Here is a 26,531-nt window from a genome sequence, read left to right as displayed (position 1 = left end):
ATGGGAGTTTTTATTGTTGTTACACAGTTACAGAACCTGTTATTGTAGCTCTAGGTTGATGTTTCTTAAAAGTAGCTGGCTTATTATCTGCCTTCGTTAACACCTTCAGTGATAATGTAGTGAATTGAGGCTATGTTTTTAAACACTAACCCATCCTGGTTTTATTGCTATGCTCTACTGATCCTTTTCCTGAGTGAGAGTGGGGCATCGTCCATCCCCACCTCACACTATAGACTACTCAGAGTTAAATGCTTAAATCCTGGAAGTGAACAGTGCAATTTTCTGTAATTGAATTTCACTCCATTGAAAACTGAAAGAAAAAAAAAATCAAGGGTTCCTTCTTGCCTTCTACTGAAAAAAATTTTTTAAGATTAACTTCTTCCCGCCTTGATTTCAATCATCTCACCACAGAACACCTCCGGGGTAAAAGCTGGGTTGCATTTTAAATAGAGGCCTCCATAACCTTCTTCTGTGGCATTTGAGGAACTCTGAGTGCAGCTCTCATAAATGGCAAGCAGCAGGGGAAACGAAGGGCGTTCCTTCCTTTGTTTCTTGCTTCAGCCCTCCAGGATGGTAGGGTGACAGATCTGTCTGATTAATTTTCTTCCTTCAAGTTTCTGCAATCCCGGGGCATATTGGCATTCTTCCCCTTTATGATCTCAGCCCTGCTCTTGCACTTCCATTATGCAGTACTGCAACGGGAAGGTAACCTTTATGCTTTTATAGACTAGACTAATATGCTCAAAGTCAAAGCCACATTGGCAATCAAAGGCAAGGCTGCGTTTTAAGGGAAGATCACACCAACGGGGTCACAGTAGGAGTTCTCTAAAGCCTTAAGATGAAGCGACCCAAACCAGGTTTCTTTGCATACTGTGTGTTACTAAGATGCTGCCACTCCTCCAATTACATTGCAGTCCTCTCTAGCCTGTGTACACATCCGTTCACCATGTTCACAGATGTGACAATCAGATACTGTGCACAGCTCTAGATTTTATTCTAATATTATGAGAGCTCTATATCATTAAGGGATGGCTTGCTGATTGGTACGTATATTATGTGTCAGAAGCTGTTCACCCATAATACCTATTCTTGATTGAGAATGGTGACATTAGTCTAGTTACGGTTGTATGTATGATTCTTTCTCTGTGAAGACCAGGTCACTAGCTCTTAATTGAGGCTTTCTCGATTTTGAGCACATCTTTTTCATCTCCATTTTGCCCATCTTCCCTTTGCTACAGAAGGTACGTTTTGACATAAAACTATAGCTATCTATACTTCTTTCATTGGTGCTGTGCCATGTATGACTTTACCACTCCCTATCTCTTTTCTCAGGAAGGTTCTCAGGAGGACTAGGGATAGAAGAAAGGTGGTGGCGTAGAGCAGAGGGCACTGCACAGAAGTGGAGGTGACCCCATACTTAATCCTGGCATTGTTGACAGCCTTGATTTTCTTTCATTTTCATTCCGTATAAGAAAGGGTTTTGTTAAGGCAAATTTAATAGCACATTAGCTTTATTCTGATGGAGTTCAAGATCATTGTAATTGCTGATGCTCCTATGCTATGAAAGACTGTTGGAGATGAAATTCACAGTTACAAAAGTGCCACAAAGAGCCTACTCCCATTGCTATGACACTCTTACCATAATGGATTTTTGTCCCATGCTTTTATTGTGTTTGGCCTTAATAACGGTGTGAGGTCCAGAAGCCCTTAAGTATGGTATTGTAGGGCAGGTGCTGGTGGGCAGATTAGAAGATTAAATGTTCTTTTGGGGGCTTCAACCTTCATCTGATTAATTTAAATAATCTATGTTATAAACTACCGGTAATTTGTTTCTTGTATTCTAAGTAAATAAATATTTAAAATGCTTTTACAAAGTCTCATAGAATTCTACAATTGCAGTGTCATAAAAAATTAGCTCCTACCTTTCACAAAGGAGTGACTGACAGATATTTTCCTCTGAGAATTTGCTATCAGTAATGTATTATACATTAATTTTCTTCAATATTTTTTGAACAGAAAACCAAAAATAGCATAGAGAAATATCTGTTCAGTTTTCAGAGTTGAGAGGTGCAGTGGCAGAAGCAAGAGGTGGCAAGTTTTGTCTCTGTCACATTTTTTAAAGGCTTTCTCTTATTAAAGTTTTCAACAATGCCAGGATTTAAGTTACCTCCCACGTAGGTCCATATAAGGTCACCCTCACCAAACCAGAACTTAGAAAGCAGTTGGACATAGGCCTTTAGACAATATATACTTTTTTCTTGGCCCTCGATGGCTACTACTCCAGTTGCACTAGAGACAGGCTTAAAGATCATGCCGTTGTTGTGCTCTGTGTTGAAACTGTGGATTTAAGTAGAATCTAGTTTCAATCCTTTTTCCATTTTTTTTATTTTTTTACTTTTACATATACATTTATATTATTACACTTACATATACAATAAACTGCATACAACAAGAATGACCACAAAACAATTAGAAGTTATATAAATGTTACATTCTTAGTATCTTGCCTATTTGTATTTGACAACCTTGGAGAAAACAATTCTTTCCTATCTCGGTGAGTCTACAAGTCTGAATGTCAATCAATATCTCTCATATCTCATCTCTATCAACTTAAAAACTTCTACCTAGACCTTAACCCCTAAACAAGTAAGCTTAATTATAAAACTAAACTATTTGGTCTTCAACCCCATCAAAGACTTGAGAAGGAGTAAAATTAATTATCTGAGTAATCAGGAAATGCAACTTAACAGCTTCCATAATGAGAAAATGAGACAATCTCATGTCTAGACAGTCACGCAAAACTCTCTATAATGTTGGTGAATCATCTTCAGCCTTCTGTCCCATTATATCTGACAGATATATTTGTGAGGCAGGAACTATTGAGGACTTGCTTAGCCTATCTTGCCTGTGTCCAAACTTGTGCACTTTTAGGCAGAATTCTGTCTGTAACAAAAATGCCCTTGGAGGACATTTTGTCCAGTGGCTGGTTTGCCACATTTGAAGCCATCTTCATAAGGAGGTTCTTTGATGCTCATCATCTTCTCTGAGGTAGGCTGGGTATTGCCAGGAGTTAACCTTTCTTGTTGTCAAAAAATACTTAAAATCATAAAAATATCTTTAATGCCATATCATGTAGGTATCTGAAGTTTTTGAAGACATTATATATTTTACTTTACCTATATATAGAATCATATCTATCTGTTAAAACTAAGGTGTATATTCTTGTGATGAAAATAGACTAGTAATTGACATGACTATGAGTTGATCAACTAACAACTAACTCATATTACTTAGTTACCTTTAAAAAGGCTGCAATAGCACCTTCAGTGTATTGGAAGTAAACCTTATATTATAATTGAGTTGTATGGATACATTATCTCCAATTAAAGTACAAACGTATTTAATGTGTGTGAAGAATAATCTTGAATTTGAATCTTATACCCATGTATCAAAATTGAACTTATTTTGCATCAATATACAAAATTCTACACCAAGGAATTAAAAATAACCTTAAGACCTTAAGTTGAGTAGTATGTTCAATAATCTACTTTCTGTCCTGTCATCCTTATATATATTTCTATATTCCCCCCTTCTTTCTTTTCAACCCATATCTCCATACTTGAGAAAGAAAGATAAAGGAAAAGAGAGAAATCCCTGAGTACAATCTCGTTTTCTTTCTGAATAAGATAAATAATAACTTATAACCAACACCCAATGAAAATAAACATCCATAGCCCAAGAAAGCAACCAGAAACCTACCCAACCCCTCTTAAGGGAAATGAAGCATCATTCTCTTTTTAAGGCTTCTTCCAACTGATTTGGGACCAATAGTACCTTTGTAGGGGCCCACATACAATTTGGGAAAATGATTAAACTAGCTAGGAATACCATTTGTGGTCCAGTTTCTAAATGCTGAGAAATCCCATGCTTAATAGAAGTCCTGTGTAGGACAGTCTGAAATACTGAAGCAGTTTGGATCAGCGACTTTCTTGAAAGCTGTCTTGGGAGCTGTTCTGTTCTGATGAGGAACAGCATCTGAAACACTTGAGGCTGGAACATGAAGAACACAGGATGTCGGCATCTAGCCTGCTAAGAGGAATGGATCCTGTCAGGTCAGATCCAGTGTCAGTATAGGTTCTTTTGCTCTGAAAACATATAATTTCTCACAAGCATTATACAGTCCTAACCTTAACTGACTCTGACATGAACTCTGGTGCGCCATATTTGACCACCTACCCTTGGTGGGGAAGGCTGGTGGCACTCAAAGAAAGAATAAGTAGGCTACCAAGATGGGACTTGATAGCCTATGACCATATAGTGGTGGGGAGGAGGTCCCCCTCCATCTTAAACCTAGGGGAGAGGAATAGGGTGACAGCAGGAGGGAGGAACAGGAGGATACAAGTGATGGGATAACAATGGAGTTATAGTCTGAATAAATTAATAAAAATTATTGCAGAGAACAATAAATGTTGGCAGCATTCAACAAGGCTGAGCTTAAGGGATTGAGGGAAAGCATGAAATAAGGAAATAGAACAATTACGATTTTTCCATGTAGAGTTTGGGCACTTAGAGAAGTTCAAACATAAGTTAACAATGACTCAGAATAACATTATTGCTTAAAAGTCTCTTCCTTTCCACAAAAGCCCATTCTGCACATATCCAAACAGAGTGTGAATATGGAGAAATGGGAAATAATCTAATAAAGCAAGTTCTGCAATCTTAGCCTATTAATTAGAAGTCTACTTTCATGAATGTTTCCAATGATATTTTCTTGAGAAACTGTTGTTATAGCTTTATGAAAAGTGGGACTCCAAAGACCCTGTGGTGGTTTGCAGGATGACTTACAAAGACAGTCCTTCCTACTCTTTGCTGTTTTGAAGGCACAGATTTGAAACCATAACCACAGTTTCCCCTTTAAATGTGACTATTTTACATATCAAAAGAGATTAGTTTGTGTCTGGTGATGAATTATTCAGTTGTTTATGCTTAGGACTCTTAAATCTTCTTTTGCAGTTTGACAAAGTTCTGAGACCTCACATTGTATATTAACCTTAATACAAGAATCAAGTGCACTTGTACATCTTTAAGCATTATAAGCCTGTACTCTGAACAAATAAAAATAATAATTAAAAAACGTTTTTTCTCTGACATTCACACAGTTCTGAAATTCAAATTGTACTGTTTTCCATGTTAAAAGTTTCATTTAGCTGCTGCTGCCTTTCCTGCTTTTCCTTCTCCTCCTCCTCCTCCTCTCTTCCGAAGCTTTGCTCTCTTTTCCATCTTCTTTTTTATCTTTTGTTTTCTTCCTCTAATTTCCACTGTATCTTCGTGTGACATCTTCAAAGCTTTGGAATAAAGTAAATAGAAGCTATTATTTTTTGTAAGAAGTATGAAAGCTTGCGATCACTGCATTGCTTGGAGGAGATTGGAAGCTAGAAGAGCCCTCGTCACTCAGAATAGTCATTGTGTTGAGGTGACAAATGTACCCTAAATTTCAGTGGTCCAGTACAGTGAACAAAAACTCTTTTCTCCCCTTTCTTGATCCTATGACTCACTGGAGAAAAGCTCGTCTCTTGATGCCCATATCCAAGCTAATGAAGTTGCCACAATTTCTTTTTTTTTTTTTTAATACAATTTCCAATTTTTAAGAGTCATACTATAGCAGAGAAAGAAACAAAAATGTACTTAGACCCTTGAATCAAAATGAAATGTACAGCTCAGAAATGTAATGCCACACCAGATTTTCAGGAATGAATTCATGGAGGGAGAGAGAGAGAGAGAGAGAGAGAGAGAGAGAGAGAGAGAGAGAGAGAGAGAGAGAGAAAGAGAGAGAGAGAGAATATTATCCAATCATATACTCAAAAGTAAAAAAAAAAAAATCTAGGTATAAGTAACTCCAAGTAGTTGCGCTGCTCTCCTTTCTAATAATCATACCCTCTTTACAGTCTTCAGTAACACAATATACTTAGCCTCCCTGCGGGAGACATGTAAACATTCTTCATCCACTCAGGACAGGAAGCCCAAGGCTTCAGCCAGTGAGATGAGACACAGTAGGACATTTATCAAGGGTGTCCATGTGTTATCATGCCACCATCCAAGTTTAGCTTTGGCTTATTGATATCATTCTTTTGTCACCTTGATTGGATCAGGAATCAGGAGAAGAGACACTAGGCCTGTCTTGAAGACAGCTCCAGGAAGACCTAACTGAAGAAAAACCCTCTCCTAGAGTGTGTAGTATCTACCAGCCATTTCCCAGATACAAAGAGATCACTTCTTGATGGTGAACATGTCTATTCTGTTGCTTGTGCTGCTGTTGACCCTGCTGCTCCTATCTGCACTGACATCTGATCACAGGTTTTTCAGGTTCCAATATGAAGGAAAGACCAATCACCTCTCTGACAGCACAAGATGAGGACATTAGTGTCACCCAGCATCCTGGTCTAAGCAGCTCACAGGTTGACAGCTGCTCCAGAATGCAGGTGGAAATGGAAGGGACTCTAGCCAGCCGAAGCATGGCAAACATGGCTCTGGAGGGCCTTGCCTTTCTCACCCATTTCCTCTGCCTTGCTACAAACCATTAGCTTACGTTTCTACAGCTAGTCCCCAAGCTCTTCTTCCTTATTTGGCCACTTTATCTTCTGGACACTGACTACCAAGGTCTAGCCATCAAAGTGTTGAAGTCCAGCAATCAAAGGCCTCCTTTGCCTCATCTAATTAACATGCCCAATTAAAATTAAACACCTCCTCCTAGCACAGAGTTTTCATTTTTACTGTTATTAATGGTCATTTGCCTATGGGCCATGTCTGTCTTCCCGCTATATGGAGGCAATTCTTTGTCTCCCTAAGACACACACTCCCACCTCTTCCCCTTCTTTCCTTTCCCTCTGCTCCCTTGTCCTCTATCTACTGACTTTCTCTCATTCCCTGCCCTTTGTCCCTCTAGGTCAAATAAATGTCCTTTGTGCTGAGAACATGGTCCTGAGGTATCTCCATTTAATTCAAGTGTCCTTACAGAAATAATTGGAGCAGTCTTACCTACATATTATAAAGCATGTAGTAAATCTGTGTGTGTGCATGTGTGTATGTGTGTGCTCTATTGTTTATGTTCTTCCAGAGCAGAGTGATTAATACACCACCATGTATGGTGACATCAAGATCATGATCTCTGTGTTGCCCATCCAACAAGCTGGCTTGCTGTCAAGGTTTCCATTGGGAAACAGCAGAAGAATAACACAAAACAAAGGAAAAAGAAAATGCCTCAAATTTGTTTTTTATTCAATCAAATCCAGTCTCTTAATTCCTCCTAAATATATCAGCAGCAAATATTCTAGAAGGAGCAGCTGCTTTCAGTTTATAATTTTTTTGTATTCCCAAAAGAGCTTTATTCTATTCTTTCAGAGCCACAACTCCAGCCTCCTGGAATCAGCTCCAGGTTTGCATGAAGTTTACAGAAAGCCCCAAATTCAGCAGTCACAGGGCCTGCATCTAAAACAGAGCAGAAGTTCTAACACTTCCTCCAATTTCAATTTCAGATACTGACAGAGTTCTAACATTTCCTCCAAATTCGGGTAGTGATAGAGTTAGAAGAAATCACTCCTTTCAGTCCCCGGCAGTAAGCAAGTACACAAGCAAGTTACTTGCATAACAAAATCAGATTAAAGTGAGTTGAACTTGGTTTTTCTAGAGATACTCTTTATACAATTTAACACCCTCTTTTCACCCTCTGAATTCCATAGCACCGCATTTACAATATTTCCACGTTATCTGCTAAAAATTATTGTTGTGGGTTGGGTCATATCCTTTATTTTTGAGTATACTTTTGGTTACAATCAGCACCACTTAATCCAAAAGCTTTTGTACACAAAAGATGAGGATGCCACTTGGTAAAAGAGGGCTTGCCTAATATACACAAGGGCCTGATTATAATCCAAGTAAACACCAAGGAACAAAGAAAGGAAAGCATAGAGAAAAGGAGGGAAGGGAAGAGAAAGAGAAGGATGGAGGGAGAGACAAAGTTGAATGTTAGTCCCAACCTCTCCTATACAAGTTCGTGAATCAGGAATAGGACACCTTCACTAAATGCCTCTATGTAGGCAACATTAAGGAGAACATGACAAATTAGGCAACTGAGTTTCTAGGAGTCCCATGGAATGATTAACTGGTCGTTCTTGCTTTGGTGCTCTTTCTAAACTTCAGAAATCTTAGTCATTCTCCATGTAGTCACCTTTTAAGACTGTCTTGAAAAAATGTTTTTTCTGTTTGTCAGATGCTCTGAGAAATGGATCTCCAGAGAGAATTAAAAGTGTAATCAATGTTCTTAAGTGGATTTTTGTGAGGAGAAAGGAGAAAAGGTCTATAGGAAGCTGTGGAACCTTTAGAATGCAGTGGAGCTCCGGCCACAGTGGGTGGGGAACAATGAAGATGGAGACTAGAAAAAACAGAGAGAAGGGTGGAAGCTTCTTAACAACCAGGGCAACTCTAAGAACATTTTCTTGAGGACATCTGTGAGTCCTTGAGGCAGAGTCACGTCTGAGTACTTTTCAGCAGGAGCAGGTGTGCCACAGGAATTCTATTTAGTCACTACCCTGAGAAAGCCATCTCAGAGTGTTAACTCAGTACACATTGCATCAGCTGTGCTCAAACTCTGTGTACCTTGTGCTTGACAACATAATGGGGCCACATCCATTTTGAGACTAGGTTTATTCCTTACAATATAGAAGTAAGGGCTCACATTTCCTTAGTGTGTAAAGCATTTGCACTTAAACTGGGTTTTTACTTTTACTGTGTATATTGCTTCCTTAAAAACTTAATCACATCTATGTGCTACTCCAACCTTAAGCTGCCTGAGAACCTACCCACTGTTTTTTATCAGAAGACTTAGCTCTCCTCCCCTGAACACAATTTCTAGTAACTGTAGCCAGTACTGTTTCCCTTGGAGAATCACACTCAAGTCTCTGCTCTGTTATCTTGTCCAATTGAAAGGATTAAAAAGCTGTGCTAAACTATTCGAAGAATGAACATTGGGTTTGAAGGCTTTTCTGTTAATTTTATTGTTGCTTCTAGGCAAAAGTTTAATCTGATTTTGTTGTTCAAGTAACTTACTTGTTTACTGTCAGGGACAGAAAGGAGTAATTTCTTCTAACTCTGTCACTGCCTGATTAACTACAGTATCTGTTTTCTTTATTCCTGATTGCACATGCCAGGTAATTCTGTTCTTTTGCTTTCAGTGTCTTTGCAAATGGAGCAGAAGACACAATTAATAGCACTCCGTTCCCCAAAGAGTTCTAAAAAGCCGTGTGTGCATTTGGTGCTCATGTGATCTGTAGGTTCATTCTGGCAACAGTTTGACCAAATAATTTGCTACTGTATCTTAAAGGATTTTGTGTGCAAATGAATGATAATCTATTTGTCAGTTAAAGAGGAGTTCTGGAGAGTTGTAGAGTGGTGGTCAGAATTAAACTGTCCCAATAATGAAGGACATGGAAATGTCACTTTTTTTTTATGACCATGCACAGAGCCCAAATAGGAATCATTTAGAGCACATCAGGATTTCTTTCAGTGATAAATAATAACAGAAATATAAATATTGTATGCATTGAATCTTACACATTTCATCCACTGGAATTCTGCCTATCATTAAGAATTCTGATTTGATTTTCTGTGCATACCTATACCAGATTTCTACAGAGCAATAAGATCACCAGTAGTAGCATGACATTCTGCTCTCTGAGAGATGATATTTAGATGCCTGCATGCCAAGGACTCTGGGCAGTGCCATAGAGTCTCGTTAAGTATCTTCCTTAACCTAATGCCATGTCAAGATATGTCATGACACACAGGAAAGAGAGTTATTTTTGTCACACTGTAAATCGAGGTTGTATTGGTCATTAACTCACCAAAGCACCCTTGGCAGACTTATTGCTGTGTTAGTAGAACTCTGTGACCCACTTATCCAGTCTATACTACAACATGAGGAAGGAAAGCTCCGACTTTTATTCCACTTCAGGATAAGTTGAGAAAGAAGTTGTTGGCCTTTCTCTGTACCTACAGGTAAGTACTACACAGCCTGATGCAAAGGATTAGGAAAAGCCTGGCATTTACTAGTATAAAATGTAGGTGAACGATCATCCCCTTTTGATTGAGGACAAACTAGGTTTCAGGTGACATAGTTATTAATAATGCCCCATTTGATTTTGTCATGCATAAGCATCAACAGACAATTTTGTCATCTCTGCAGAAAAGGACCCTGAGGCTATATGATGCATGGCATCTTTTTCGTCTTCTGATACTTCTGGGTCGGCAGACTCTTGTGAAGGATTTTTTAAGTTTATGCTCTGCATACTATAATTTCTTTTGAATGGATAATACCTACTCAGAGAAGTCTGTGCCACTGTTGCAAACACATCCCACCTCCCTCTCCACTTTCTCTCTGTGTAATTATAGCATCTAATTGTTTGACCAAATTTTCATCTAGATGTGGTAAAAGTGTTTTGTAGGCATAGCTAATTTATATGATTTGAATGAGTAAAGGAATTCTGCCAGCATAATGTGAGTGGATAATGCAATCAGTTGAAGGCCCTAGGTAAAATGTCTCAAATTATCCAGAGAAGGCATGCCACTTTCAAGATTTCCAGGAAAAGCTTTGCCAGAATGTGTGGTCTGCCTGCCTAACCTGTTAATTTTAGACTTTCCAGTTCCCCACAGTCACAATCACACATGGCAATTTGCCAGAATTTAAGCCTCCTTCTAGTAAATGTAGACATAGATACAGATAGGCACAAATAACCTCAAAGAAATGTGTGTTATGGGCTCCTTTTGCCTGGTGAATTATGGCTGACATCACCTATAAAACAAGATCAGGCTCTTTGTATGTCTGTTCGATACTTTCAGTAATTACTGTTAGACAAAGGTGCCAAGCCTTCTACTACTGGTTATCAGATCACCAGATGATGTATTACAATAAAATATGTTTGAGAAAAAAAATTTAACAAGAAGGCACAAAATTAGTATTCAAATCTGCTCTTTGAAATTTTGCCAAAGACTGAAACGCTGGTTGAAGGGCTTATTTTAAGATGGATGAAAAACTACACTGATAATAGAACTAGTCAGGCTTCCCATGGGGTTTGGCGATAGTAGTTTCCAAAAGCTAGATGCTGTGTGACTAGGATTGTGATCTGTAAGTTCACTCTGGCTTCTCAGAATAGGTGGAGGTGATCAGACTCTTTAGGCACTTCATACTGGGAGTCCACTCAAGTTAAGAGCAACAATCTGCATTGTTAAATTAACAATTTTGAGCAGGACCCCTGGGCCCAGATCCACCCTTCATAATGTTCTTCTTGTAGGTTTCTAGGACTCTCTGGATCCTTCTATTTCCCCATGCTCCCATGCTTCTCTCACCTAGAGTCCCAATAGGATGTCCTCCCCTCTGTCCTACTGTCAGCCAAGGACAATACGTGCAGTAAACTTTGAACACCTACCCAGATCTAGCCAATGGATAGGACATTCTTCACAGTTGAGTGGAGAGTGAGGTCTGACTTTCACATGAAGTCTGGTGCCCCATATTTGATCACATCCTCTGGATGGGGAGGCCTGGTGGCACTCAGAGGAAGAATAACAGGCTACCAAGAAGAGACTTGATACCTTATGAGCATATACAGGGGGAGGAAGTCCCCCTCATTCACAGTCATAGGGCAGGGGAGTAGGGGGAAAATGGGAAGAAGGGAGGAATGGGAGGATATAAGGGATGGGATAACAATTGAGATGTAATATGAATAAATTAATATAATAAAATAAAATTAGAAAGGCAAAAGGTTATAATTAAAAAAACAATTTTTAATTGTCAACTATTCAATTATGAGATATGGATTCAAGATTGAGTTGTGTCTAATGACAAGTATTCACAGAGTGTAGTCAGTCATAAACTGGAATATTTTGTATTATAACTAGCTAACTCACAGAGAACTTTTAGTTAGTCTAGATAATCACTCAAGTTACAAAGTCAATAATAGACTGAAAAGTATATAACAGTATAGATATATTTAAAGTAAAGTCTTATTGTTTTAATTAAGAAAGAAAAAGATAAATTACAGGAATACAAATAGTAAAGAAACAATTGAAATAGAAATATCATTCATACTTTTGTCTTATATATTAAGAGACAGTTTTGGGTTCCCAAAAAGTTAAGAGGAAGGCACAGAAAGTTTCCATCTATCCTTGATCCCTTTACCTAACAGCCTCCCAAACCAAATGGGTCCATCTGTGACAATGCAGAATCCTGCACAGGACAACCTTCGTGCTTTTTGAGGTTTACCTTAGGCTTCATTCGGTGCACCTTTGATGGTTTTGGATGCGCTTGTAGGATTAGGGCACCAGTTCCTTTGTGCACTCAAAAGCAAAATAAAGCATTGGATAATATAGAAAGTTAATTACGACTTGTATAGTATGGACTGCAAGCTTTACCACTGACATAAATCAATTCTTACATATTCACATGTTGCATATATTATATAAGAAGGACGATACACCAAAACAAAACACATGTATAATTTACCAGATAGAGCAGCTGATCACATGCAAATGAAGATCTCATAGCATGTCTTAAGTGGAGGCTTACAACACTTGATCATCCTGCAACGGCATCAAGAGACATAAATAAAGCTCGGTTAATGTGTAGTATAGTTTACCCGTGAAGGTCTTATTCAATACTAAATCTTTATATTGCTTACTATGCCATTTGTGCCTATGTTTATAAATTTTGATAAATCTTTATTTTATAATATTATTTACTATTATTCATTCTATAGGATTGCATGCTTTATGGCTTGCGATAATAGTATTTTTACACATATTTTGGTAAATGTGTATATATGACCTTTCTAACTTTATTTAGATTACTGAGCAATACAGCTTAAATAAAAGTCTTCTCCAAACATCACAAGTATGAACAAGATCATGTGCATGAGCAGACTTGGACAGTTCAAGCCTGCAATAAGCAAACCATAAACTGAAATTGTTTTGAGGAAATCAGAATATGTTCGTCGGCATTGGACCACAGAAAGGTAAAATTACAGCTGAAAAGATGTAAAATTTCCAAACCAAATAAAGATAGAACCTAGGGTGCTAATAGGATAAGCACAGGCTGTGGTATTAGAGCTATGAGGCTGTAGTGGATCCCACGTCACTGCAATTATAGAGAAACAGACTGTGATCCTCTTTTAGTAGTAGTCCCTTGCTTTCATGTGCGACGTAATCCAGTATAACAAGTATTTTCAACACATTTATGTTGCATTAAGTGTTCTAAGTCATTTAGAAATGGGCAAAGTATAGAGACCACTGGAGGACGCATGTAGTTAGATAAATATGCTGTGCTATTTTACCACCTAAGGCCATGTTTGTCAGTCTCTCTTCACTGTAACAAATAGCTCTGAAAAGCAATCTAAAAGATGGAAAGAATTGTTTTGGTGCATGCTTTCAGATCAATGGTTTCAGTCAATGGCTGACTGGCTTTGTTGCTTTGGGTATAAGATGAGTGTTTGTTGAGGTTGCTTACCTGTCAGCCAAGAAACAGAAGGGGCCCAGGATAAGGTACAGCCTCTAAGAACATCTACAACGCCTACTTCCTTTAGGCATATCCAGCCTCATACAGTTTGCTATGCTTCTCAATTATGTCATCACATAATGAATCTAGTGTGTGGGTTCGTCGATCACTTAAGTAACAGCTCATGTAGTCTAATCATTCTCCCAAACTTAGCATCTTCCAACCAGTCCTTTAACACAGAACCATCCAGGCAACACTGTATATCCATACATAACAAGGTCCCTTGAACATCTGTGGACAGTGGCATCTATTGGGGAAGAGTGACTGGAACCAGCGTCCCGAGGATGTGGAGTGACATGTCTGTTAGTATCAAAAACCCCACTGACTGTGTTAAAAACATTGATCTCATTTTTTTCTAACACTTTTGGAGATGGAAATTTGCTGTCAGTCTAATGATTAGGAAACTGTTAGTCTTTTTTGTGATAGACTCATCTTACTGTTGTGACTAATTTTCTTAACATTTCATTTTATTTGTTTATTTGTTGTGGAATCATTTTTTACTTGTCCTGTGTTTCTGTGCCAGAGGTTGAAATCAGTCTCGGGCCCTCATGCAGAGGCAAAAGCTTTACCTGTGAGCTATATTCATGGCCCATGGTTCTGTTCCAAATATTTCACTCTATTTTCAGGGGTAGATTTTTAGATATAGAATATATATTATGTAATATATATAAAACATTTCTTCTAAGAATTAAATAATTCTGCATTCTATCAAATACCCTCTCAATGTCATGTTATATGTTTTTTTTTTCCTTTAAGAATTTGAACTTTACAAATTTTGAGACTTTAGAGTTCTTTTATTTGGTCCCCTTGTATAATAGTAGCATTTCTTCTGAAATGTGTGAATGGGGTATGTTTTCATAAATGTAAATTTATATATATTTATGTGTAAAAGCACACTTTCACTTGGTATATTTTTATTCACTTATATAATAGATTTTTGCTCATCCTATAGTTTATTAATTTAGCAAAAATTTGTCTTAAGTAGATATACTTTCCAAATATAGCATTGATTATTGGTCTGTTTTCTATTAACCTCTGTAGAATAATTGCAGGCTTCTGTTATTTAATGTAACCAAGCACACAGTTTCACTACAAAGTCAAAAAACAACATATATTAAATATGTGGTTTTCTTACTTAGTCTCTTCAACATACTATAACTTTGGGATGCTTTCTTTTCATGGCCCTAAGAGAGGGACCTCCTGATCCTAAGGGACTCTCACTTTCAAGTTGTCATGATGACACTTGGAGCTGCTGCTGGCCTGCTTTGATTCTAGTGCCCCTAACTTGAGGGCGGCAGTTTTACATAGCTTCTGCTACACAGAGCTGTTCACATTAACATTATAGTGAAGATATGTGTCTCTTAAAGGAGATAGAACATTGAGGGTTTTTTTTTCCAGTGAGGTTGAACACAGTAGCATTTCCTTGCCTGAGTACATGCAAACAAATGTGCTTTGCTTCTTATCATTATTATATACTTTCAGACTTTTCTTAATTGTGTATTTCTGTCAAGAGGGAAAGTAGAGTGGGTCTAAAATCTTAATCTCAAGAGAAAATAAGTTGTAGATGTTTCATTTATTCATATCTTGGAGAGTGTTCTAATGCATATTCATTGGGTTGTTTCTGTCTAGAAAGAAGTGTGAACCTTCTCTATAGATGACATCAAGCCGGTGGAGGTGAGATATTAAGATTTGGAATCCAGCTTGTTCTTACTTCATTAAGTTGAAATATTTCCATATACTTAGTAATTGTCACTCTGTGTGTAGTATAAATTAACAGTCACTTTCCAGGATGCAGAGGTAATTTTAGATACTGCTTGGTGCTCTGTTTGTAAATCTTTGAGCTGAGTATTATGTTTGAAAATCCTTTCTTTGGCACCAATGTGTACACTTTGCCTTAATTTTTCATCAGTTAAGAAAATGTGCATAAAATAACTATATGAGAAAATAAACACTGACAAGAACAGGAAGAAGAAAGTGGATCCCCTTCCAATTTTATCATTTATTTTTACATTAATTGTGTGTGTATGTGCGTGTTTGTGTATGTGTGTGTGTGTGTGTGTACTAGCCTATGTGTCCATGTATGTATGTGTGTACATGAGGATCCAAGTCCCACTGCATATATGTGGAAGTCAAAAGAGAACTCTTGAGTGTTGGTTGTCTCCTTTCACCACATGGGTTTTAAGGTATAAAATTCAGATCCTCGGCCTTGATTGCAGGTGCCCTTACCCACTCAGTCATCTCTCCAGCATCCCCCTTTACAGTTAGGAGGAGATAATTCAGACTTTTTCCCAGTTGTAATGTGGGCAGCTCTATTTATTGTGCTACTTATCAGGCAGCATAGTCTAGACACTTCTTCTCAGTAGATTTCTTCCACTAGTTTTACAAATTAGAGTTTGGTTACTCAGGTTTGAATTCCATAGATACATTAATTCATTTCAACTACTCTAGAAGAATATCGCTGACCAATTGCTTACAGTTGTGTAGACTGAGAAATCTGTCAATATGGATGAGTTCAGTGCCTGCTGAATAACACTCTTTATATCACAGCTTCCTCGATGAGTGCTTGAAGGGGAGAATGTGTTCACACATGGAGAAAGAGGAGATATAAAGGGGTTGAATCTATGTGTTAAGCATGATAATAAGACACATGATCCCTGGACTCAGTCGTTTCCCACAGGTAAAGCTTTTTAATGTTACTTAAGAAATAAAATTCAACATGGGTGAGGAAGAGGGTAGACAAAATATGCAGTGCATAGAAAAAACATACTTGAATAGTTGATAGTATTACTCTTAAAATTTTCCAATAACTAAAATCTATAAGTGGACCAAGAACAAGTTACTGTCTGTTGAATGAGCCAAATCTTAAACTAGACTAGATATTAGTATGAAAAGTAGTGAATTACTCTTTTCATATCAACTAACTTACTGGAACTCTAAAAACATTTTTTTGCATGAATGTTGTAACCTTCTGGATTTCAGGCACCAATGCCATAGGTTGGTAATCCAGGTGTCAGTATTATGCCCTTGCCTTATTGGTCCTGTAAATTCAATAATCACTCGAGGAGAAGTTAAATAATCAGGGATGCCTTTATTCAGAAATATTTCATTACAGTAAAGACCAAAATGAAAATGAACTACATTCTGAGAAAACTGAAAATGGGAAAAATTCAACCACTAGATTGAGCTTGTGAAAAAATAATGGCAAGTGGTCAGGGTAACTTGATCAATAGAATGAATGCAGGAAAGAGTAATTTCTGACTTTGTGACTATTTTTTCTTAAATCTGTACTTGGATTCATCTACATTTGTTAATGAGAGTTCAAGGCCTTGGCTGATCATAAACCTGTCTAAGCATCAGTGTGTTTGAAACTTGAATTCAGGCTCTGTGGTCAGTCCTTCAGCAACATTTGTCACAGCTGGCCACACTTGTCAGTAAGAACTGCCGTACTTGGCTTGTGCTCCTCATCAGTGAAGGCTGGGGCTCAAGCTAAGCCCCGCAAGATTGACGCCTTTCTCTATAGATCAACTGGCTCTGGCTTCCGTAGCAAAAGCTCACAAACTGAAGCATCAATCAAAACTTATTTGGCTCATAGCTCTGAAAATGGGACCTATAAAATTCAAAGATCCCAAAGGCCTAGAGGATCCTGGCAGATTGTTTTCCCATGAAGCCTCTCTTCCTGATTTGCTGTCATCTTACCACATCCTCACGTGGCCTATCTTCTGTGAGAAGAATCTGTTTGTTTCCTTCTGAAAATACAGATTTCACTGGATTGGAAGCCCATGTTTATGCCCGAATTTAAACTAAGTCTCCAAAACATGAACTTTGGAGGGGTGACATAACTTAGGTCATAAAACTGATCTCAAAAAGGCACTGCAGAGGCAAGGCAAGATATTTCAGTGTGTGAAGCATTTGTTCTGCAGTCATTAAGACCTGGGTTTAAATTCAAAGAACACATATTAGAGGCCACGCCTGCCTATACCTGCCTGTAACCCCAGCACCGAGGTCACAGTTGGGAGAGGCAGAAACAGATACATACTAGAACCTTTCTAGTGCAGCAAGCCTGGCCAAATAAGGTCAGCTTCAGGTTCAGGGAAAAGCCCTGCATCAAGACAGTAAGGCAGAGAGCAGAGGAAGATGCCTAATGTTCTACTCCAGCCTCAACATGCATACACACTACACACTGGCTCATGACATACTCACATGATTGCTCAGTACCACACACACACACACACACACACACACACACACTCCATACTACAAAATACACACATTCTGATTCTCTCTCCCTCCCCTCTCCTCTTCCCCACCCCACACTACTTACACACAGCATACACACACCCTACTTACATACAGCACACATACAATATAAACAAACATATACAGGCAGTGTGACAAACTCAGACCTCTGACTTATTTTTATTATCATCTAACCTCTTGGTCACTGAACAAAGTAGTCTGTGCTCAACATTATTTGGTTGGTGACAGTAAAACTTACAGCCTCACACCATTGACCTCTTTCTAAGATACACAAGTCCTAAAGCCATGTTCTATCATTTTAATTCACCACTAAGCAGGCACCTGAAATACAATACATTTGAGAAACTACGCATTTTTGGTAAGGAGCACCATCAAATTTTCTGTATCCGGGAGTGGTAACTGTGGTCCTTGCTCATTCAACAAAGTACGGTCTTTTCATTTTCATGTTCCTTGTTCCTTCATATGCCTAACCCAGGTCAGCAGCAAATCTTCTCAGTTACACTTTCAAATCTATTTCTTAAATCTTACCTGAGGCCAGAGGGAAAGAGGTTTGATTCTGTATTTTGGATCTGAAAAATCCCATAAGTCTCATATGTCAAAGAGATGATTGCCAGCCTATACTGAGAGCTGGGGGAATCCTTTAGAAGTGAGGAGTGTTGTGAGGAAATTAGCATTAGAGATCTGCCCCTGCAGAGGACACCAGGGTCCTGGTCTTATTTTTGCTTTTCCCATCACTATGAGCAAAATGAACTTCCTCTCCTATTTGTCAGATTGCATTTTCCTTATCAGAAAAAAACAACAAGGCCAAGAAACGGTGCAAAAAAACCTCCGATGCAATGTGTCAAAGTAAAACTTTCCTCTTTTTAAGCTACGTAACCCCCATACTTTGTTATAATAATGAATACAATACATTCTGCTTCTAGAGCTTTTAATTATGTGGATTTGAATAACTGTGTTAACCACTATTTTCCTTTTCATACAAAACTGACATCAAAACATCTACATTGCAGAGTTCTTACAGCATGCACAGTGCATGGTAGGTAGTGACCACTTAAGAACTGGTAAGCATAATTATTATGTACATACAATTTAAGAATTTCTCCTAGGAGAGAAATAATATCAGGTTCTTCATCGGGGCCACCACTTCATCTTCTCTTCCCTTGTATTTTCCATAAAAAACCTTGGTCAGCAGTTAGACACACTCAAACCTGAAATTGCTGGACATAAATTGGATTTATGCAATGCTCCTTCTCTCATCTCTGTATCTGTGATGTTGATACATGCCTCATTTTAACTGAGACAAGGCAACAGCTGACTGTAAATATATATGCAGCAACAAACTTGAATCATGAGCACAGATGCATAGCATGTTTGTTGCCAAACTGAACATGCAGGAAACAGACATCCCAGCCTCTCATCTCTAGTCTGTTGTCGTTTTCTGGAACTCCCTTCACACTGATTTCTTAGGAACTGGGTTGTAAAATCAGACAGTTAACCTACAATAATAGCCTTTCACAAGGAGCTATTGTTTCAAGTAATCATTAATTTTTTTTCTTTTCCTCTGCTCTCCAAACTTTATACTTAGGCTTTTGAGCTCATCAAGAGCCATCTAGTTAAGGATTATTTATGGATTCCAAGGTGTATGGAGCTAATGACATAAATCCAAGGACACCCATTTAATTGTGAAGTTATTCATCTTCCTACACCCACACACCCATACACCTGGCAGCTCTATTTGAACTTAGTTATTTTTTTAAAAAGAAGAGAAAATGAAATTGTAAAAAGAGGGCTCTCTGGGAGATGGTAGGGGGGAATATAACCAGAATGCTTTAAATATGTGTCTGAGGTGCTCAGCAAATAACCTAAATAAAAGAAATGTACTTTAAAATCAAAGCCATATACATTTTTATGAATTATAATTCCTGACAAAATATCACCTACCCTGTCTTCCATGGGGCCACTCTTCTTCACCGATGTACTCATTCATCTGTGGCGTGTTTCAAAGCAGGCTACCCCTGTTACACCATCTGGTGAAACTTGGTCAGCTGTGTCCCATCATGGAACTTTTCTTCACTGAAAGTAATATAAGACAATCCCTCGACTGAGATAAATGTGTGACTCTGTTGGGAATTTCTTTCCAACTCTTGCTTTCTATCCCAGAGTAGGGGAGGTATGATAATGTTCATGGTGACTAGTGAAATAATTATTGACACTTCTACTAACAGTAGAATTGCTTAGGTTTGATGGTTAAATGTGGTAGATGGGAGGTTTCTGTCACCAGACAGCCTCTCTGTCCTGAACATGGAGCACAGCCTGCTACACCACTATTGGGCTCTCCTCACACAGCAGGTAAAACCTTGGCAGCATGCTGAGAATACCTCCAGGCAATCTCTTTGGAGTGTGACTGACACAACTGGCTCTTGGGCTCTTGCTAGTGAGTGGGGCTGCCTGGTATTGAATTCTCTTGGGACATAAACGAGCTCAGGTTAGAGAAGACATCTTCATCAGGGTCACAAGATTTCCAAAGAAAGGAATTTTAGAGGGACACACACACATGCACACACACACATACACACACACACACACACACATACACAGTGATTTGAGTGAGAATGAACTCTATAGACCCATAATTTTGACTGTTTAGCTCACGACTAGTAGAACTGTTTGGAAAAGACTGGAGATAGTATGAATGATTTTACCTAAGTCCAGTAACACTTTAACTTTGGGCGATACCTCTTTCAAGTTAAAGATAAGGGTAATCATGCACATTTGATATTATTTAACCGAAATTAACAATAGTCCAAACCACTGAATGATCGCTGCACTTTAGTATGCAATATAGTCTATTTATAGCTATTTAAACCAGTATCAGAATTGGACTAGTCTAATTTTCAACTATAGAAACACAGAACACATTAAGTTAAAGTGAAGCTTTATTAGTCTGTGTCTTTATGAGGAACACTTAGAAGAACTAAAGTAAATATAGCTTTAGAGTCTAAAACCAGATTTAACGCCATTAGGGCATCTCCACTTAGGAAGTAAGGCAGATCCTCATTGACACATGATCCTATATAAGAGATGACTTATGAAAAGGGATTTATATTTACTTTACTTGAACCATAGGCAAACTTTTTTCTGAATACAAATTTCAGCTATATGAGGTTCTGTTGTTGTAAAGGTCAGGGCCTGGTGTGGTTTGAATGTTGTCTTAGTTACTTTTCCTGTTGCCATAATAAAACACCCTGGTGGTAACAATTTAAAGCAGAAATAGGTCATTTTAGCCCATAGTTCAAGGATATAATTTATCATGGCGGAAAGTCAAGAAAGAAAAAACTTGTTGCTGTTGATTACATTGTTTTTTTCAATTAGATTGAAGAAAACAAAGAATGACCATACTAGGTAGGCTTTCTTGTATTTCTGTAGACAAGGACCCAAGCCCAGAAAAGTGTTCCACTCCCTTAAAAGTGGATATTCCCTCCCCAGTAAATCAGTTAAGCTAATTATCTACAGACATGAGCCTCATACTAAGCTAATCTACCCTCTTCAAGCACAGATACAGACAGTGACAGAGACACAGACACAGACACATAGACACAGGCACAGATGACACAGGCACAGGTAGACACACACACACACACACACACGGGAGGGGAGAGAGAGAGAGAGAGAGATGACACAGACAGAGACACAGGTACAGGCACAGGCAAAGACACAGACACAGACACAGATGACATAGACACAGATGACACAGGTACAGGCACACACACACACACACACACACGACAGACACAGACACAGGCACAGGCACACACACAGACACAGGCATAGGCACACTTACACATGCACAGACACATACACATGTTCCTAGAGATTGTCCCCAGATAATTCCAGATCCTGTTAGGCTAACAATTACAACAGATATGAAATATCACCAATCCCAGCTCACAGCACTGTTGAGATGTGATTGTATCGTCATGATAATGGCTGAATTGATATACTAATTCTTTGATGAGATCACAATTGAATCGTCTGGGGGGGGGCAGGTGATGTAGAAATGCTACACCCTATTAAACCATATGAAATCAATGGAAAACAGTAATGTATAAAGGAAAAATAATGAATAACTTCTGCGTTACTTTGCATTTGGATCTTCTCAGGTGTATATGAGCAGTGACATGATATTTACGACATCTCACTGCATTCACTGTGGTAGATGTATATTACTCTTATTAATTCAAGCAAAACCATTGTGAGGGGTTGCTGTACTTATCACAACTCTACAGATGACAAATCTGGGTTTTACAGGAAAGGAAGTTACCCAAGTCTCCAAAAGATAGTAAACAAAAGGGCCAATGTGACGCTGAGATTTCTCTGACACTTCAGCATCATGAGGAAACAAGCAGGCAGCACAGGCTGGGGACTGGGAGCTCACCATTAGAATCTGTGTCTCTCTGTTCTATGAATTACCAGCTGTGTGAGCTTTCAGTTCTCCCACTAGAGCACACGCAGGAGCCATAGCAATGTTGTTTGAATGGTGAAATGGATCTATGCACTGTTTTTTTTAATTTACTATGCTTATAAATTGGACTGTAGTTTCCAGTGAGTTAAACAGCAGTAAGCATAAAATAGTTTCATATCTGTCTCTAACGGTGATAAGAGGAATGCAGTTCTCACACCCAGGAAAGCCTGAATGTCATCGGGTTATCCTTTTAGGCTGAAAATAACTATTGTAACCTGTTTATAATTCTTATTTTAAAATCAGCGCTCCAATTACATACTAACATGAACTTCTTTTCTCTCAATAAACAGAAAATAATGAAGACAATAGCACACAGATTAGCTGGAGGGTGATTTTGTCATGGAGAGGCTTTAGTCTAGAAGTAAAGACCTCAGAAAAATAATTTGGAACTAACATGATTTTTCATTATTTTATTATGTTTCTTTTTTCACATATACATTTATATTATTACATGTGAATATAATAAACTACATACATCAGGAAGAAGCATGAGACATAATTGTGAGGCAGGAACAATTGAGGACTTGCTTGCCCTGTCTTGGCAGAGTTTGGCCCTCAACTCTGCATGCATCTAAGCTTGCCCATTTTTAGTCAGAATTATGTCAGTGGCAGAAATGAGGACATTTTACCCAATGGCTTGTTTGCCACATTTGAAGCCAACCTCATAAGGATGTTCTTTGATGCTCATTATCTTCTTTGAGGTAGACTAGGTGTTGCCAGAAGTTAACTTGTGTTGTTGTCAAAGATTAGAATAATAAAAACATTTTAAGTGCCATATTCTGTAGGTCTCTTAGGCTTTTGAAGGCCTTATTTAACTATTTTACGGTATGTATCTATAGAATCATATCTATCTGTTAGAGGATATATATTCTTGTGATAAAATTAGACTAGTTTTGACATGATCATGATTTGCATGAATGTACAAAATTCTTTACCAATGATTTAGATATACCGTTATTTGTGCGTAACAATTAAAGCCTTGAGTTGGATAGATTCAACAATCTACCTTTTGTTCTATCCTCCCTCAAGATTTCTATATACCTTTTCTTTCTTTTCAGCTCCTATCTCCTTACCTACAAAACAAAGAAAGAAAAAGAGAGAAGTCCTTATGTCCAACCTAGTTTTCTCTCCGTGTAAGACCAATAATAACTTACAACCACCTCCCAATGAGAATAAGCATCTGTAGACCAACAGAGCATACAGAAGCTTACCTAACCCCCCTTAGAGGAAATGGAACATCATTCTCTTAAGGTTTCTTCAGGCTGATTTAGGGTGAATAGTACCTTTAAAGGAGCCAAAAATGGGAAGAATGGTTAAACAAGCCAGGAATAGTATCTGTGGTCCTGTTTCTAAATGTTGGAAAATTCCAGACTTAATAGGAGCCCTGTGTGGGACAGTCTGAGATGCTGGACCAATTGGGTCAAATGCTTTCTACAATGCTGTCCAATTCTGATGGGTGACAGCAACTGAGGCTCCAGGGGCTGGAACAAGGAGGATGCAGGATGTCAGGTTGAGAGGATTGAATCCTGTCAGCTTAGATCCCATGTCAGCATCCGGGTCTTTTGTTCTGAAAACATAATTTTTCACAAGCATTATATAGTTTTAACATTATAAATGTATGAGGTATGCAGGATGTACAGAGCAATTAAGGCTGGTCTCTGCTCATTGTATGAGCAGAAGTCAGACATCTGCAAATCTTCCTTCATGCCATACTAAGAATGGCCTCTACTAATAAGTCACAGAGAATCTGTGACTAACATGAAGCCTTGTCTATGCATAGACATTTGTATCTTAGCCAATGTCAGAGCTATACTCAAGTAGTGGGATTAGCAATATAGTTACCTTCCTGTTCTGTAGTTTGAATTGTGCACATCCCCCTATTGCAGCCTCTCCCTCATCACCTCCTGATCTTATCCCCTCCCTCATCCCCTTTCCCTCCCTCCCCTAGGCCTTAGAAAAGGGAGCCATCCTCCCCTAGTGTTTGACCTCAGCTTATCCAGTGTCCTCTTCCTCTGTGCCCTGGCAAGGCCACCCTGCCAGTGGGGAAGTGAACAACCTTAGGAGGTCCAAGTCTATGTCAGAAGTAGTCCCTACTCCCCATATTGTGGGACTTACAAGGAGATTGTGCTTCCTATGTACTACAATTGAGCTGAGTGTCTAGATCATTGCCTTGCATGGTCCTTGGTTGGTGTATCAGTCTCTGCAGCCACCCTCTCCTTCGTTCAGAATTTTAAGTGTACATTTTATTTATTATAATTTATTCACTTTACCCCGTCCCCTTTGTTATCCTCTCCCTCTCATATTCCCACTGCCACCCTCCCTCAATTTTCTGCTTATTCCATGCCTCTAGACCTGTGGAAACAGCCTATCATCAGGGTAATCTGTTCCCTTTCCACTGTGTGACCAATAGGCCATCTTGCCAAGGGGCAGTGGCCAAGTAGTGGGCCCTGAAGTGCATGGCAGTGGTTTAGCAGCAGTTTCTCCCTTCCCCCATGCAGAGAATTCAGTTTATTGGCTACAGTTGAAAAAAGGCTCTTGGTTCTTTGCATGTGTTGTCCTTGACTGGAGCATCAGTTTGTGGAGACCCACCCCCAGTGCCTCAACCCACAGGCCTTGATGGTCTCCCTGTGGAGCTCCTGCTCCCTCCCAGATTGTCTGTTCCTCTACTCTTACCTACAGATCTCAGCACTCTGCCCAGTGTCCAGCTTCAAGTCTTGGTAACAGGCCCTATCCCCCTCTGGCTGGAGTCTGTCAGAGGATATCTATGTTGGGCTAAAATCCACTTATAAGTGAGTATATACCATGTGTGTCTTTTTAGGTCTGGGTTACCTCACTTAAGATGATTGTTTCTAGTTACATCCATTTGCCTGCAAATTTCAATATTTCCTTGTTTTTAATAGCTGAGTAGTATTCCATTGTGTAGATGTACTGCAGGTTCTTTATCTATTCTTTGGTTGAGGGACATCTAGGTTGTTTCCAGATTCTGGCTATTATGAATACAGCTGCTATGAACACAGTTGAGCAAATGTTCTTGGTGTATGGTGGAGCATCTTTCTGATATATTCCCAGGAGTGGTATAGCTGGATCTTAGGGTAGAACTATGCCCAATTTTCTGAGAAAGTGCCATAGTATTGATTTCCAAAGTATTTGTACAAGTTTGCACTCCCACCAGCAGTAAAAGAGTGTTCCTCTTTCTCCACATCCTCACCAGCATGTGTTCTCACTCGAGTTATTAATCTTTGCCATTTGCATTAGTGTAAGGTCATTTTGATTTACATTTCCCGGATGATTAGGGATGTTGAGCATTTCTTTAAGTGTTTTTCAGCCATTTGATATTCCTCTATTAAGAATTATCTGGTTTGTTCTGTACCACATTTTTAATTGTGTTATTCAGTTTGGTGGTAATTAATTTCTTGAGCTCCTTATATATTTTAGATATTAACCCTTTGTTAGATGTATGGCTGGTAAAGATCTTTTCCCAAACTGTAGGCTGTTGCTTTGTTCTGAGACAGTGTCTTCTGCTTTAAAGAAGCTTTTGAGTTTCACGATATCCTAGTTGTTAACTGTTGATCTTAGAGCCTGAGCTGTTTGTGTTCTGTTAAGGAAGTTGTCTCCTGTGGCAGTGAATTCTAGGTTCTTTCCCACTTTTTCTTCTAACAAATACAGTGTGTCTGGTTTTATGTTGAGGTCTTTAATACACTTGGACTTCAGTTTTGTATAGGGTGATGAATATGCATCTATTTGCACTTTTTTTTCAAGTAGATATCCAGTTAGACTAACACCATTTGTAGAAGATGCTGTCTTTTTTCCATTGTATGGTTTTGATTTCTTTGTCAAAAATCAAATGACTATAGATGTGTGGATTTATTTCTGGGTCTTCAGTTTGATTCCATTGGTCAACTGTGCTACTTCTATGCTAGTGCCATTCCATTTTTGTTACTGTTGCTTTATAGTACAACTTGAGATCAGGGATGTTGGCTATAGACTTGCTATATATTGCCTTTACTATGTTTAGGCATGTGCCTTATATCCCCAATCTCTTTTAACATGAAAGGGTGTTGTCAAATGCTTTTTCAGAATCTAAAGAAATGATCATGTGGTTTTCTTCCCTTCAGTTAGTTTGTATGGTTGATTACATTGATAGATTTATGTATA

The sequence above is a fragment of the Acomys russatus genome, chromosome 9 (genome assembly GCF_903995435.1).
Source record: "Acomys russatus chromosome 9, mAcoRus1.1, whole genome shotgun sequence".
Classification (NCBI taxonomy): Eukaryota; Metazoa; Chordata; class Mammalia; order Rodentia; family Muridae; genus Acomys; species Acomys russatus.
This window is presented reverse-complemented; position numbering follows the sequence as displayed.